The 15636-nt window shown below is 45.9% G+C and overlaps 1 long non-coding RNA gene across 1 annotated transcript; it reads right to left on the bottom strand.

Annotated features, from left to right (window-relative positions):
• Nucleotides 1-243: 243 nt before the first annotated feature.
• On the bottom strand, nt 244-15012 carry LOC309515597. Its single transcript, XR_014212552.1, has 3 exons — nt 14793-15012; nt 2173-2298; nt 244-1821 (listed from the first exon to the last, which is right to left on the bottom strand). It is a non-coding gene; the product is annotated as an uncharacterized lncRNA (long non-coding RNA).
• Between the last annotated feature and the right edge of the window lie 624 nt (nt 15013-15636).

Here is a 15636-nt window from a genome sequence, read left to right on the forward strand (position 1 = left end):
CTGGTTTTGTTTTTCCCCAAAAGCCCAGTCAAGTGGGCATTGTCTTATACCTTTAATCATAATGCTGCTGTTTAAAAAAAAACCCACAAAGACAATTCTCACATTCAGATTAAACAAATACTTTGAAGGAGAAACTTGCTAGACAGGATTTTGGAATTACATTTGCAACAATGGGCTCTTACAGAGTGTGAACTTGTGTTGGGATCCGTTGATTCTGAATATGCAAAAGAAAGGAGGAGTGGCGATGCGAAAAAACTTTATGATCTTCATGAGAGCCAGCAGAGTGGCTTGTGTGTTACAAATTTGGGATAGGAGATTATGTCGGTTCCAATTTCTCTCTCGTTTCTCCCTTTGGCCATCTTAAATTCAGTTCTCCACATTTCCATACCAGTTTGAATTTATTCATTTTTTTAAAAAAGTAATTGTGTAAATTAATCAGCATCGTAGTACAAATTTCTCCTAATACAAACATTTCCTAAGGCAACTTTTTCCAAATATGCACATTTTTGCAAAGCAGTTTCGCCAGACGTGATGCATTTTTGTATGTTTTCTTTTCCTTTCATCCCATGCATTTTAAAGCACAGATTACACTAGAACAGGGGTCAGCAATCTTTTTCAGCCGCTGGCCGGTCCACCATCCCTCAGACCATGTGGTGGGCCCGACTATATTTTGGAGGAAAAAATGAATGAATTCCTATGCCCCACAAATAACCCAGAGATGCATTTTAAATAAAAGGACACATTCTACTCATGTAAAAACTCATGATTCCCGGACCATCCGCGGGCCGGATTGAGAAGACGATTGGGGCACATCTGGCCCACGGGCCTTAGGTTGCCTACCCCTGCTCTAGAATATGCATCGCTGTACATGTTACTTAGGGACACGGGTGGCGCTTTGGGTTAAACCACAGAGCCTAGGACGTGCCGATCAGAAGGTCGGCGGTTCGAATCCCTGCGACGGGGTGAACTCCCGTTGCTCGGTCCCTGCTCCTGCCCACCTAGCAGTTCGAAAGCACATCAAAGTGCAAGTAGATAAATAGGTACCGCTCCTGCGGGAAGGTAAACGGCGTTTCCGTGTGCTGCTCTGGTTCGCCAGAAGCGGCTTAGTCATGCTGGCCACATGACTCGGAAGCTGTACGCCGGCTCCCTTGGCCAGTAAAGCGAGATGAGCGCCGCAACCCCAGAGTCGGTCACAACTGGACCTAATGGTCAGGGGTCCTTTTACCTTTACCTTTTATATGTTACTTGGCTGGGGAGCTGCATGGCAAAATTCAGGGTAGTGTGAATTTCAAAGGATGGTTCCGTTTCATAGAATCATAGAATTGGAAGGGACCACCAGGGCCATCGAGTCCAACCCCCTGCAATGCAGGAATCTTTTGCCCAATGTGGGGCTTGAACCCACAACCCTGATATGAAAAGCCTCAGAATCTACCAACTGAGCCGTCCCAGTTCATGCATTGTTTCAGAAGGTGTGAGTGAATCAGGTAAGCTCACCTTTAAACGTGAATTAAATTTCTCTTCCTTTCCTAGTTCCAGAAGGACCCAGGTTCAAATCCATGCTCAAATAAGAAGCTTCGTTGGTTTGAATTTGGACCAGACACCAGCTTTCAGTCTAATTACTTAATTAACTTTTCCACAAGATGTCGTGGTCCTCTTTGTGTGCCTCGCTCGTTTCTCTCAGATCTTTCTTCAAAACCCACCACGGACCTTGGGCCTGTAATGGCTTTACTTTACAAATGCAGTCAGCAGTCACTCCTCTGTCTTCCATGGGACAATGTGTGAACCGAAGATGTTCTCAGGATATAAATATCTTGGAGAGCACTGGAAGCAGATTGTACAGAACGATTTTAATTAGCCGCAGTTCTTTGAAATCAGTTTCACAGTTAAATTTTCTCACACATTTAAAATAATTTTTTCCCCTCCAAAAAAAACAGAGTGCAACCTTATATAATCCACATACAAGTGAAATAAGGTTTATTTATTTCATCTTGTTACTTATTAACAATCTTATTCTTTAAACATCTACCTATTTACATCCGACCTCCCCCCTTAAGATTCACATCAGATAACAACAGGTATAAAATAAACGTATATAAGAGATAATTAAAACATTAAGTGTGGCAAATATATGGAAATATAAAGAGGAAGGATCTAAAAGATTTTTATGGGAACCTGTGTTATGTCAAGTCAGTCCATTGGCCCAGCTAGCTTGGTGTTGTCCACACTGACTGTCAACTGCTCTTCAGGGCTTAGAATTATAGAGTTGGTAGGGAATCCAAGGTCATCTGGTCCAACTCCCTGCAAAGCAAAAATCAAGGCAGAATACAACAATAGAACCATCGTCTTTCCCAGAGAGCAATGGATTGAATGTGGGCCTTTTGCAAGCAAAATAAATGTTCTACAACTGAGCCGTGTTCCTTCTAGAGGTGCAAAGTGGGTTAGAAGCAAGGTCTCCATATCATATCAAGCAGGGCAAGAGTTCATCCATTAGCCACACTCCTTGTCCCCTGGTACCACAAATGGTTGCTCATATCCTGTGTCTACAGCAGGAGTGGAGAGTAATTTCTTCCTACGAAAGGCTGTTGACCCACGGGAAGAGTGAGTGGGGGCTGCAGCCGATGTTGGGTGGAGTCAGAGCCAAACATGGGTAGAGTCTACAGCATTGCAGGCTTGTATTGCACTCTCAGGGGGTCATACACCCCCCCCCATTTCTTTCTCTCAGAACCAGCCCATTTCTGGGGCCTCACGAAGTCAGACTAAGGACCACAAGCATCTCATAGGCCATGTGTTCCCTATGCTGTGTCTATAGAATGTTGCCCAAAGGGGAAAATATCTTCCTTGAGATCTTCCTCTGGGATTTCGCTCCAGCTGCCTTTGCAGCACTTTTGAAGGTTACCTGGGACAGTTGTCTTTTCTACAGTTGCATCAAAGTTGTAGAACTCCTCTGGGGAAGTTTGCTTTGCCCAGTTTCTATTTCCATTTAGGTGGCAAGCGCAGGTGTGCTGTTTCAGAGGAACTCAGGACCCTCCGAGTATGAGGGAATTTTCTGTCAGTTCCTGCTTCTATTTTGCATTTTGCCTGTGCCGTTTTGTTTTATTTCTTGTTGAGCTTTTTTGTTTTTAGTTTTGCCCAAAGCTGTTGAGCTTTTCTTGCTAATAATAATAATAATAATAATAATAATAATAATAATAATAATAATAATAATTTAGGAGCTGTTTTTAATAAAAATTGCCAGAATCTACACTTCCAACATGGCCTGCCATATGTCCATATTTTCCAGGACACTTCCGCCTGGGCATTGTTTCCAGTTGCCAAATATTGGCTATGTCTGGGAAATTCCGGAGGTATGGCAACCCTATTCACCCCTTCTTCCCTGATAAGGGGGTGGGAATTTTGGGATTCGCCTCAGGTGCCAAAATATCTTGGGCCAGCCCTGTTGAAGGGGCAGTCTTGAGCTGTTATCAGCTAGGGCAAGGGTTGGGTCTCTTTGACAGCTGTGCCAAAAACAGAATTTCAGCAAACAGAATTTCAGCCTCTTTTACTTCTCTCCTAGCTGTCACCATGAGAGGAATCACATCTCTGCCTGTTTAGGATTTCCTGTACTACTTAACTCTGACAATACAGCTGCCCGTCCTCTATTGCACTAACTACTCTATTAATCTGTAATCAACAACTACAAATGACATAGCAATGCCAAATTAAACCTAAGAAATTCTCCCAATCGATATGCATAATTTTATCAACACGTATTGTCAACTTTTAAAAAACAAAAGGGCTAAAGTTAATTTTAATGTTCTCTCGTATTGATTCATTTGGATAATGGAGTATTCCTTGAATGACCTATATGCCATAAAGCCTACACTTTATTAGCAAAATTAATTTCTCAGCACAAATAGCCCGGCTGTTCCTTTTCACCAGAAGCAGGAATATCTAACTTCAACATAATATGGCTTTTGCCATGCACTGCAATGCTCTCAGATTATGACATATATTAATTATCATCATTGCTGCCGCCACCTAATGATTCAAATTCAATATAGAGTTCTCTTTAGTTGGGTTGCTTATCCTGAAAGGTTTAGCTATTAATCTTAGTTGACCTGTGTGTGGTGACGACTATATTTGTATTCATAGTGTGAGATATGGTGCATATATGATGAACAGGGACGCGGGTGGCACTGTTTTCTAAACCATTGAGCCTCTTGGGCTTGCCAATCAGAAGGTCAGCAGTTCGAATCCCCGTGATGGAGTTCCCGTTGCTCTGTCCCAGCTCCTGCCAACCTAGCAGTTTGAAAGCACACCAGTGCAAGTAGATAAATAGGTACCACTGCAGCGGGAAGGGAAACGGCATTTCCATGCACTCTGATTTCTGTCACGGTGTCCTGTTGTGCCAGAAGCTTTTTAGTCATGCTGGCCATGTGACCTGGAAAGCTGTCTGCAGATAAACGCTGGCTCCCTCAGCCTGAAAGCAAGATGAGCGCCGCATCCCAGTGTCGCCTTTGACTGGACTTACCAGTCCAGGTGTCCTTTACCTATATATGATGAGATACTATGATGCTGTACAATAATTTATCTTCTCCCAACAGTTTATTGCACTGATATAGTGAAGCTAACCAGGACAACCAGAACTTCAGATAAAATACACCTTATGGTTGCAATCCTCTGTTCATTTATGCCCAGTTGTGTCCCATTGATTTCAATCAGTTACAAGAACATGCACCACTGATCTCAGGATAGCAGCCTTGGCTTGGAGTGACGGTGGTAGACTAATCTCTGGAAAAACGAGTTCCACCATTTATTTACTTGATTGGACATTAATCCTGGAGACATTATGTGAGCCTTTACTGATACCTTCTGAGCGACCTCGTCTCACTGAAATACAAGACTCAACAAACGGATTGAATTTCCTCGGCAGGCAAGGACCCTCCCAATTTCCAATTCAAAGAAATGGGCGACAGAAGGAAAATGTGCACACAGGACACTCTAAATTGCTACACTGTCCAACGTGGTCTTCATAAATTCCCTGAATCTGGCATTGCTGTGTGGTGTTTGGGGTGGGGGCGAGGAAGATGGCACCCATCACAAGAATGGGCTGGAGAATATCTGGAGAAAACTCTTTAACCTGACCTTCTTTTTCCAGGTGGTGGAGAAAAAGAAACATCTCAGAAATACCGCTTCCTGAGAAATGTTAGCTCTGCATTGAACACAATAGGTTTCCTCCACAGGACTGCGCTGTTAGACTGAATGTGGCATTCCTATGGAGGAAAGAAAGCCTGTTGTGTTCAATATGGAGCAGAAGCAAAATTTCTCAGGAAAGGCATTTGCTTTTGAAATCTACAGTATATTATAGAAATATAGAGTGTGGGCAGTGCAATGTTCTGTTGAAGCAACCTGATATGTTCAATGCACTGGCCCTTATACTAACTCTGAAGTCGACAAAATAAGAAAACACATTTCCATTTAGTGACTGACCTCAATCTCTGAATGAGGACCCCTGCGTGTTGCATTAGCAGGCTGGGCTCCATTACACCAGCACACACACACTGGAGTCTACTGAAATATTGATTTTTGGGCTGCACACACACAGAGTGTAAAATCAATATCCAGTACACATAGCAGAGTGGTTACAGTGTAAAGGCCAACTCTGTGGTATTTGCATATACAGGCCTTTGCCCCAATATTGGGGTGTGATCAGAAAAAAAACTGGGGGAACGAAATGTAATCAAGAAACAGCAACATCTCAGATGCAAAAGAAGCACAAGAAAAGGCAGGAAAATATAGAAGGCAAAAAGAATCACATGGGAAAAAGCAAAAACAAAGTAAAGGGGAGTCTATATGAAGACAAAGGGATGGAAAGAGAGGAAATAAAGGTGAGAAATGCTTTCTCCAAAATTTACCTTCACATAACGGTTTCATGAGATGAATATTGGTATGTAAGGCTGTAATTTAGTTCCTGTATTCATAGGCTGATTCACTTATATTATTGTGATGTATGTCCACGTTGGGAGTAGCAACTAGAAAGGATGATAACTATGACACTGAAATACTTTGAAAAGTCAATACATGCAGATTTATCTGGAAAGGTCTTTTGTCGTTTAGATACATGCTTCCACCTGTGTTTAAGGTTATGCACATGAACTGTCACAAGCGCATGAAACGAAAACATTGCGGCAATGCTCCCTGATTATGCACTTGCTACTTCCTAATAGGTGTAAGGAAAGTGATTTAGCTCCAGGGTCAACTTCGGCATTTAGCCTTTGTTCATTCGTGTGATCCCAGTTTTTAAACATATTCAGTACTTGCTGAGATGATGATCACTTTATATTCTACATGTTTTTTTAATACTTTTTTATACTAGGCTCATAAAACGGTAGTGCTGAGAGCCATATATACTACCCTGAGCTGCTTGGATGCAAGGTGGGGGAAATGAATAGAGATACAGGATAAAAAATAACAATATTTAAGTACTATAATGTACATTAACTAATGTATTAAGGATGAGAGAAACCATGTAGAAAGCCATGGTGATTGCAACTGACTTGCTCACTTTTTACAAAGCAACAGACGAATACTGGTAAGTGAAGGATAGGTTTTGTCAATGACTTTTAACTATAGCAGCTAAATAGGAAACCTCACCAAATGCTGGTTAGATGCATCTTGCTGTCCACTGTTGGGAGACAAATGGACTGGGCCAGATGGACGTTTCCTTTGATCCAGCACTGCAATTCTCATGGCCTTATACTCAGCAATCGCTTACTTATTTTAATTTGGAAAGTTATCACCCAAGAGGGGGCCTGTGAACAGAGCTGGCTCAATACATTTTGCCACCTGAGGCAAACCACAAAACGGTCCCGCCCCAGGGAAGAAGGGGTGAGTGAAGATCTACATGAGGAACAAGGGTGGAGGAAATCAAACCAACTTTGCCCCGTGGCTGAACTGGGAATCCAAGCCTGTCGGGGGGGGGGGAGCACTCTGAATCATGCCAGACAAGACACCCTAGAGGGCAGTTCCTGCCATTTTCTTCCTAGGGTTGGGAGGAGACCAAGAGTGCTTCATATTCAGGAGGCCGTTGTGGAGGTGGAATTATGCAGTGGCCTCTCGGTAAATGTGGTCCCCCACCTGGGGAGGGGGCACGGTAGTGGCAATGCATTCCTTGGGGGCTGGATCTGCTGCCTTGTGAATCCTGCCCCCCGAGGCAGTTGTTTCACCTTGCCTTGTGGGTGGGCCAGCCCTGCCTGTGAACATTTCCCAGGTGTACATCTTCCCCAGATTTTGTTGGTGTTCAGGGAGAGTTACGCCTTGACAATGGCAAGGACCTTTGATGGTATGGAGAACAACATTGGGCTCCATGGTGTGTGCCCTGTGGCATTTGTGGTTTCACAACTGAAAGGACCTTTGGCAGCATGGGATAAGAGGGTGTGCGTCCCCTGGCATATGTCCTTGGGTCCCAAATCCCAAAAAGTGTCATTGTGAGCTGGGGGTAAGGAACTGGGTTCCACTTCCCTCTCCAACTCAGGATCCTTTTGGTTATGAAGGGGCAAGCTGATGACATCAATTCACCCTAGCTCAGATCTTTCTAGGACTTGGAGCATGCATGGAATTGTAGCACCTCCTGTAGGAAAAGGAGACTCTCTTCAATTTGACCAGCTCTCAGTAATAGTAGGGGCTGCTAAAATACACAGGCCCTCTTTGCTCCAGCTGGTGCTTGCGATGGGAACTGGGAGACCGCAATGCACACTCTGGCCTGTCAATATTTCACAGGGGGGATTCAACCACATATTGCAAATTGAGGTTGTGCACAGTTAAAGTGGATGAAAGCATCTGTCGTCCTAATCCAGGTTTTTTGCAGTTAGGAACATGACAGGGGGAAGTATGGGATGAACCAGTGAATGATGGGAAGATGCATAACCACCATGCAAATGTACAATGATGAATGCTTATTGTCAGATAAACTATGCACCAACAAATCACAACGAACACTCAATAAATAAAGGCTGGGCATATTCTCACCTCCATGTAAGCTTTGTGCAATAAAGCTCAATGAAGAGGTCATCTGCAGGAGACCAGCAACTGCTAAAAGGCCAGGATCTCAATCAGCTTGCTGTCAATCAGCCTGATTGTATGCACTAATACTGATGCTCCCGTCTTGACCAAAAACATTGAAAAATTTCTTTCAGTTCCAAAGCAGAACATTCTGTTTGCTCCTTAAGAAGTTAAAAGTTGATGTTTGAGAAGGGACTAAGCATCTCAAGGGGTTGAATAACACAACCCAATATTGGCAAAGGGGCAAGCACGGCTTGCAGATGAAAACAGGAGGCTTTCGCAAGAGCTACCCAAGTGTCTTATGCCCTGTTTGGAAGCTGAAAGAAGCCTCTTGGGTCCAAATCACATTTATTGGCAGACAGGGCAACATTCCTGGTCACTTCTCCTCAATCCTTCAGCGGTGTTTTACTTGTCTTTTGGTTATTCTGCTCCTACTTGCAGGGTTGGTACCAGAGAATATTGTTGGGGACTCATGCCCTTTTCCTTTGTGCTTGGGGTTCGAGTCTGTCCCCACATTCTGTTCAACCTCTGTATGAAGCCCCTGGGAACTGGGCTGCAGCTCTCTCACTTGCTCTTCATTTCACCCGAACCAGAAGAGTCTGTGCAGGTGCTGGACAGATGCCTGGATGCCATGGTGGACTGGATGAAGGTCAATAAATGGAGCTTGAATTCTGACAAGACAGAGATACGGTGAGTAGGTGGTTCTCAATTTTAGGGATTAGGGAGATGGGTTATTATGGATGTGGCTGCACTCCCCTTCAAAGAACGGATGTGGCTTGTGGGTTTCTCCTCGATTCAAAGCTGTTGCAGGTGGCCTCAGTGGTAACGAGAGTCTCTGCCCAACTCTGGCTGTTCTGCCAACTCTGGCCATTCCTGGACCAGGATAGCCTAGCCTCAGTTATCCATGCTCTGATCATTGGATCTCTCACAACTGGATGAATGAAACATCCTGTACATGGGCTATACCCGAAGATGGTCCTGAAGATACAGCTGATACATAATACGACTGCCCAGCTGTTAAATGAGGGGCAGTTAGAGGAGGTCCTTAAAACACCACTGGTTGCCTGTGAGCTACTGGGCTCAATTCAAGGGGTTGGTATTAGTACAGCAGTTCCCAAACTCATGTCTGCAGCTGTTTTTGGACTACTACTCTCATCACCCCTAGTTAGCAGGACCAGTGGACCAGGATGATGGGAACTGTAGTCCAAAAACAGCTGGAGACCCAAGTTGGGGAAACCCTGTACTAGTATAACCACCCATAACCTAAGTTCTTAAATGAGTGTCTCCCACAATACCAAGCGGCCCATGCTTTGAGATTGACCAGGGAGGCCCTGCTCATGATCCACCCATAGCCCAAGGTGCAGTGACGATGGCTGGAAGTGGCTCTCTAGGATTTTGTGCAGGATTCTTGCTCAGCCCTAGCTGCTGATTTAACCAGGGACCTTTTGCATGCAAGAGCACTGAGCTATAGCCATTCCCATCATCAACTGATCCATGTAATCCAGAGAGCAAGAGATCTGCTGTAGAACACCCACAGAAGCAGGTTTTCAGACAGCTTCTATAGGAGAAGGGGGAAAAGAAAAGCACTGAGTCAGTAGCAGCTAACTTGACCCGAGGGAAATTCCTTTCTGACCCAAAATGTAATGATCAAACAGACCTTGAATGTCAGCAAAACCTATTAACCAGGCATCTTCAAAGGAAATTATACTGGTGCTTAAGTCTGTAAGGGTAAACATTCCCATTTATCACGTAGGGCAAATCAGGACATTTTTTTCCTCTCCACTGGTGACCACGGGGAGATATATAAGGCTAAAGTGATCTTGCACAAGGCATTGGTAATCATTTTCATGAACCCCGTTCCCCAAGTCTTTGTTCATTTATAGCTTTAAATCCTAATTTGGGAATTGTCAGCTCTTCATTTTTCTTGATTCTTTTTATATCCGACTCTTCCTTCAAGCGGCAGAGATGTATATGTGGTTCTTCACAGAAGCAGGCTAAGATGAGAGCTCCAAGTTACTGAGAGAAGGCTCCAGTCTATAGTCAGAAGGCTCCTCAGAAGAGATGGAGATAATGTTAGACATTGAGAGGAAAAGTGGCATACTCCAGAGACCCAGGTATTCTTCATCCACTTATCATAACTTTGAAGGGATTCCATTCACACCTCCAAGGTGCCCCTATGAAGCCCTAAAGTTGTACCTGAGAGAATAAAGGACGTTTATACTATACTACCAAAGAATCCTGGAAGCTGAAGTTTACATCTAGCAGAGCTACAATTCTCAACACCCTTAACAAACTACTGTTCCCAGGGTTCTTTGGGGGAAGCCATGTGCTTTAAATGTACAGTGGTACCTCGGGTTACAAACACTTTGAGTTACAGACTCCGCTAACCCGGAAGTAGTACCTAGGGGTTAAGAACTTTACCTCAGGATGAGAACAGAAATTGTGCGCGAGCGCTGCGGCGGTAGCGGGAGGCCCCATTAGCTAAAGTGGTACCTCAGGTTAGGAATGGTTTCAAGTTAAGAACGGATCTGAGGAACGAATTAAGTTTGTAACCAGAGGTACCACTGTACGGTGTGGATGTGACTTTTTGATCTAGTGTTTGAATTAGGGACGAATAACTTCAAGTTCCTCCAGTATTTTGTGAAAGAGATTCAAGCATCCACCGGAACTTTAGGTTTGTGCAATTAAAGTGGATTAAAGCACTCATTTGCCCTAGCACAACAAATTCACTTTAAAAAACCAAGCAACTTTTTGGAAATGCACCGAAAAGTATGGGATGAATGAATGATTAAGAGGAAGAAGTGTAAACCCACCACAAACAAATCAAGATGAAAGCTCATTGTCTAACTGCTCTGTAAACAAATCAGAACAAATGCTCAATGAAGAATGGATATAGTCTAACCACCACAGTAAGGTTTGTGCAAACAAATCAGGATGAATGCTGGATAAACAGATTGGCTGGAGGAGCCCTTCTTCTTTCTCAAGAGATATTCAATCCTTGTCTACGTTTATATTAATTCTGGTACTTCCTAAGCTTAAGGCCTATATTACTATGGAATCCATGGACCTGGACACAGCAGCTGCATTACATAGAACCCTACCCATAAATAGGTATAGAAAAGTTCTCTCTCATAACTTATCCATCCCTTACTAATGTAACTGTGAGAGCCAAGCAAAATTGACCCTAAAGCCAGATTCAACCTACAGCCCACCAGTTCGCCATTGCAAATATGGGACTAGTTAGCCTGGTCCTACGTATCCTTGGAAGTTCTTGCTATGTTCAGTGATGCTTAGATGTGCAACATCAGAGAATGAAATAGCTACAACAGTGTAGATGCATCCTTTGGTCCCATGATAAAAGGGGCACAGTTCCAACCTTCCAGAAATCTTTGGTCTCTTAAGGTCAGCTGCTAGTTTCAGATACTGCTGTTATTCTTTGGGCAGAATCACTATCAAGTTTATTTTATGGGTTGCTTGCAGGAAACCGGCATCTTCTAAAATACTAGAACGCAGCTGTTCTGTCACCGTTAGGTTTAGAAGCCTTTCGTGAAAAAGGATCTGATAAAACATTTCTTTTAGATGGTGACAGTGGCTTCATTGAGACTGCACAGTGCTTTGAAGGGGGGGGGGAGCCTAGGTGTGCAGACCAGAAAGGGGAAACTGCAGCAAATTTGTGCAGCAAGAAAGGGAAGGGCAGGAAAGCCTTAGAAAGCTGTAGCTGTGACAACTGTAAGCCTGGTTTTGTGCTGGCATGTCAGCTCTTTAAGCTAGTTTGAAAATGAGTGCACAAAGGCAACTTCAGGGTGTGGCAACAAATCAACTTAGCCTGACTGTTTCATTGGGGCCCTTTGAGCAATGCATATTTATGAGCTAAACAACCCTAGAAAACCATTGAGAAGAATTGCTGATTGGTCATTGGAAATCTTATCCAAGCTAACCATTGTGCTACCTATCATAGCGACAGCTGCATAGACACGGTTCAGAAGCTGGCAGACTTATGTGTGTTCATGCAAGTCGAGTTAACATTGTGCTTGCTGGAAAACGCCTTACCTTGTATTAATTGTTTTGCTACTGGTTAGCTCAAGATGAGGGTGAAGATTTACACCTTCTTTGGCTCCTTTTGTGTGGAATGCCATCTCCCAGCTGCTTTAGGTTACTGATATAATTTTACTACTTGAGGGCTGCAGTTATCGGTCTTATGCATCCTATTTATCAATGAAGACCAGTTCCCCAGCAGAAATCTGCATCGCTATCATACAGTCAACACTCCGCAGAAGACCCTCTTTTTCGTCACAGTGCCTAAAAACACACTGACCAGACAATTGGGTTGTGGCAGCTGATTTGATATAAATCAGAACTGTTACGCACACCTTGCACTCACAGTATGTTCTGTAGGTACATGTTGTTTCTTACGGGACGGCAGGTTCTAACTTTGCAGCTATTTAAATATGTGCAGCCCTGGTCCACCAACCTGGACTTGTCTTGATCTAACTGAAGATAATTCCATTAACTTTAAACTATTGCAAACCTACGCATACTTACTTGGAACGGAATACAAAAGAATGTGAGAACAGTTGGGTTGCATCAGACCAAAGGCCTATCTATTCTATCTGGTCCCACAATAGGATTACTAGGTGCAAATGGGAAACTTGCAAGCAGGACACACTTCAGCCCTTGTTTCCCAGCATATTGCCTCTGGTACTAGTGGCAATGTAGAGCCACCATTCCTAGTAGCCATTGATACGACTTACCTTCCATAAATTTGTCTAATCGGTTTGACAGCTGTCCAGTTTGACAGCCACCATTACATCCTGCAGCAAATAATTTAACTTATCCGTATGCTACATGAAAAAGTAATTTTTTTTGCAGTCCACAATCTCCCCAACATTTAGTTTCATTGGATGATCCCATGTTCCAGAAATAGGAGAGGGAGATTTTTTCCCCTCCCCATCCGTTTTCTCCACACTTTTACATATCTCAGCCAAACATCCCCTTCGTTTACTTCGCTTTTTTCTTAGCTAAAAAAGTACAAAGCATTGTAACTTTTCCTCATAGGGTTGTTACGTTCAGGCAGGACTGGACTGGGCTGAGTATCAGAGTGGCAATTTGCAATTGCTCCTTTCTTGGTTTACACCTTGGTAAATAACAACTACGACAAGCCTCAAAGGTAAACACATGCACAATTCCTTCCAAGCTCAGGGCCTCCAACTTTAAACTTGACGATACAGACAAGGTGCATTAAATATCTATTTACTATGTACAGTTTCTATGTGTCTGCTTACATCAGGGTAACAGTCGCCCAGAGGTGGGAAGTGAAACCGTGCTGCCCCAGAGGGGTCAAGGCCCATTATGGCCTCCTGCATTGGCCTGGGTACTGCGGCATGCTCACATACCCTCTTGTTTTGATTAATACCTCATACAATCCAGGGACCGAGACCTCTTTGAAACAAACCCTTGCTCAAACGTCACCTTACTTGCTTGCTTTCCCAGCCACCTCAACTCATCCCTAAGATGCTATTCCACCACCTTAGCACATTCCCACTGGGGTGTGTTTGCTACAAACTGCTTCCCATTCATGGGAGGAAGGAAGACTAAATATCTAATAAACATATCCTCTCCTAGCTTCTATAGGCACCCTACAATTCAGATAACCCCCTTCTACCTTTTCTGAGGGCATTTCGCTTTGCTCGCTATCCCTTACCCCACCCATCCCGCTGAGTGACCCTAATAATGTCATTTCCTTCAACCCACCTAAGCTGCCCATTGCAGTTCTGCAGGGCAGGACAACCTGGTTTGGGGGTGGGGCTCGCCTCCTATCTTCTTCCTCTGCTCCCCTATATCGCCCCCTCCTTCTACCGGGGTCCATAGGTTTCCTCGAACTCCACGCACACCCATTTCCCTCCCCTCCTTTTCCCCCCACCCCGCCCGCCTTCACGACCCCCTCCCCGCCGAGGGGAGCGCACCGCTTGGGACGGGGCACGCGCCCTCCCCCCTCCCGCCCCATTCCTTTCTCTCTCCCTCCCGCTTCCTCCCCCAAACTCGCTCCCCCAGGTGCTCCCTCCGCCTCTCCCCGGGGTGGGCGTGGCCGTGCTGCTGGCTGCGCCCCACCCCTTTTCTCTCTTTCTCTCTCTCTCTGCCGTTTGCCTGAGAGAGAGAGAGAGAGAGACTCCTTGGCGCGGAGCAGCGACAGCAGTCGTGACCTCCGACCCCGCCCTCCGCCAGCCAATAAGAGCGCAGCTCGTCTCCGAACCCAAAATTTCCACGTCGGCAAAAGTCAAGATGGAGCGGGGCTCGCGGGAGCCGGGCGCGAGCGAGCAGCAGAAGCAGCAGCAGCAGCAGGATGAGGAGGAGGAAAGGGAGAGCGGCAGGCGGCGGCGAGGCGGAGGAGGACGGAGGGAGGCAGGCAGGCGGCGGGGTGGGGTGCGGTGCGGTGCAGGCAAGCAAGCAAGCAGGAGGAAGAGGCGGCGGCTGCTGCTGCTGCCGCCGTTGCAACCCCGGAGTGGGAAGTGGGGGCGCTGCCTCCGCCAGCAGCCGCGGCCAAGATGCGCCGCCGCTCGGCGCTGCACCAGCCCCTTCCCCTCTCTCCCGCGCTGGGGTTTGTGTCTGGGGGGCGGGCGGGAGGGGCGACGCCCGCCCTCCCTTTTTGCACCGGGGGCCGCTGCAGCTGGCAAGGACCTGTTGCATTGGGAGCTGCTCCAGGTGCAAAAGGGGGAGAGGTGTGTGTTGGGGGGACACACGGCGGAATTGCTTGCCATGTCGACGCCGCCTCCTCTGCACCTTTTTTTTTGGGGGGGGGGCTCGCTTCCCTCTTGCACGGGCAGGGCTCTCTTGCCTGCGACGCCGCCTCCGCTTCGCCGTGCATGCTCGCAGCCGGGCTGGGTGGGTGGCGGAGGAGGCTCCTGCCTTCGGGGGGCGTCGCGCCCGGGCTCGTGCATATCCGGATCCGTTCGCGGAACGAGACAGGTGGGCTTCCCCCTCCCTGGACCGGGCTGCAGAACCTTGCCTATAAAGGGGGTTGGTTTCTCTCGGGCGTCGCTTGGTGCAAAGAGGGTGTTTTAATGCTCTGGGTGGGTGTGTTGTGGGGGAGCATTGGTAAGCTTGCATGTGCAGCGCGTGCATTGTACATGGACGATATATGTAGACGTGGCCTTCTGTGATCTTCCCTAGTAGCGCTTTGCTGCCTCCACCCTTTTTTTTTTTTAAGGCAGTCCCTGGTGTCCTGTCTTCAGCATATGGGGAATAGGCTTTGCCCCTGCCTTGTCATCTTTTGTTTTCCAGCTGCCCCTTATTCCTCAGCTGGTTGGGGGGGAGGTAAGCTGCCAACCTGGGCTGTGCTTTAAAGGAAGCTTTCCCCCACCCCCAGTGGTGCCAAGTTGGAGAGTACCTAAGGATAGGCCCCTGCTTGCAGCTGGGAATCCAGCTGGTGACAAATTCCTTTCTCTCTGTGGTTTTCAGATCTGTTTCTTGGGACCCCCCCCAACTGGAATATGCTATCTAGGAACAGGAGCCTGTTAAATGCCAGGTTCTTGCACCTTGGGTTACCTAATTGTATATAAGTGGCTTGCTTGTTGTCTTAACAGCATCTCTTAATTCCTT

The sequence above is a fragment of the Podarcis vaucheri genome (genome assembly GCF_965113315.1).
Source record: "Podarcis vaucheri genome assembly, chromosome: 12".
In the NCBI taxonomy this organism is placed as follows: domain Eukaryota; kingdom Metazoa; phylum Chordata; class Lepidosauria; order Squamata; family Lacertidae; genus Podarcis; species Podarcis vaucheri.